This window comes from Olea europaea, unplaced genomic scaffold (assembly GCF_002742605.1).
Source record: "Olea europaea var. sylvestris unplaced genomic scaffold, O_europaea_v1 scaffold3135, whole genome shotgun sequence".
Lineage (NCBI taxonomy): Eukaryota > Viridiplantae > Streptophyta > Magnoliopsida > Lamiales > Oleaceae > Olea > Olea europaea.
The window spans coordinates 54,538-56,139 of record NW_019250129.1 but is presented as its reverse complement, the minus strand read 5'-3'; positions in this window follow the sequence as shown (position 1 = coordinate 56,139).

Sequence of the window (1,602 nt, the reverse complement as noted above, 5' to 3'; positions counted from 1 at the left end):
AAAATGCAACAAAACATGCCAAAAAATCACACCACTACCACCAAATTCAACAACCACCATAGCCTATTCATTTCACCACCACAACTCACCGAAGTGGGTAGATCTGCATCGCGGGAAGATACGGACAGGAAGATGAAGAGAAGATGGAGAGTTAGAGTGATAATAGATTATTACAATTTAAAAATGGCCTGAATTCTAATGATCACGTGTCGGCACTCGGAGTCAGAGGTGTCTCCGATGGCGGTCGCTCCTTGACAGTGATGATAGTCGAAGGATAAGGTAGAGAGATAAAGAGAGAGACGGGATATGATACGGGAAGAATATGAGGGAAATGATTAGGGTTTTAATTGAATTGGATGGGTTAATTATGTATAATACCAGATTTTTACATAAGTAAACTTCATCCCCTAATTTTGAATTTGAAAGTTTCTATAACCTAGTTTTATGTAATTTCCTCAAATGTGTATAACATCATGAGCTCAAAACTTTTGCTATCATAATCAAAAGTATCTCCAAAACAATCTCATTCATTAATTATATCAATATAGGATCAAATTGGTCTTCGTTATAAATAATAGAGCTAAACTCATAAATGGTCACGTATATCAATACAATCAAATGACATATATCAAGTATGGATGTGTAGCATGAAAATTACATGTAATGTGACCTAAACATGTCTATTTCCAATTGATCCTATATTACTTTTTATTGAGATCACACCAAAAACTTTAATAAGAGTGAAACCAAATTGAATACTTTATTTCTGAAATAAACTGAATATTTGTGGATAAAAATTGTGCATCTAAATCAAACAACATCTAAATACAAACTCTGACTAGACTACCATATCATCAAAAGATGAAATACTGATATAAGCCCTTGTTTGAACCCCATTATTTTCATAAGAAAGCATTTTTTAATAGTGTATTGATGAAAAATGGGTGGTTAAAAAATAAGGAAAAATTTTGAATTTGCGTGTCATATTGTTTCTTTAAAAATGTATAGTTGAAATAATGTCAAAACACTATTTAAAATGTATTTTTTCAAAAGAATGTGACTCAAACCAGGGCTAAATAGTATGCACATGAAAGACCTCGGGTTGTAGTCCTTTAACAAGCAAATTCGCAATTATGGAGTTTATCACAATACGCTCTATAGAAACTTGAAAACTTTGAATTCTTTCCTTAACAACTAGGAACTAAATGTCTATAAACTTTGACATCATCGAGCTCCTATTGGAATATAAGAATGCTATTGTCACGGAATAACTTAAGTGGTCTTTCAACTCCATACAAAACGTGCAGCCTAGTGACAAAATTTCGTAGTTATATTCCATTATTAGAATCAGAATATCTAGTGATATCCTATTGGTCTGGTTTTTTGTATATGATCATATAATCCTTAGTTCTATATAGATACCAAATAACCCGCTTGACTACTTTTGATATATCCAATCTAGAGTTACTTAAGTATCTGTCCAACATTGAATGCTATATTTGAATATGTACAAATCTAAGCAAACATTAAACTTCAACTGCTAAAGCACATGAATTTTTTGTATTTCTTTTTCTTTAAATTTAACCTTAGGGCATTAATTAA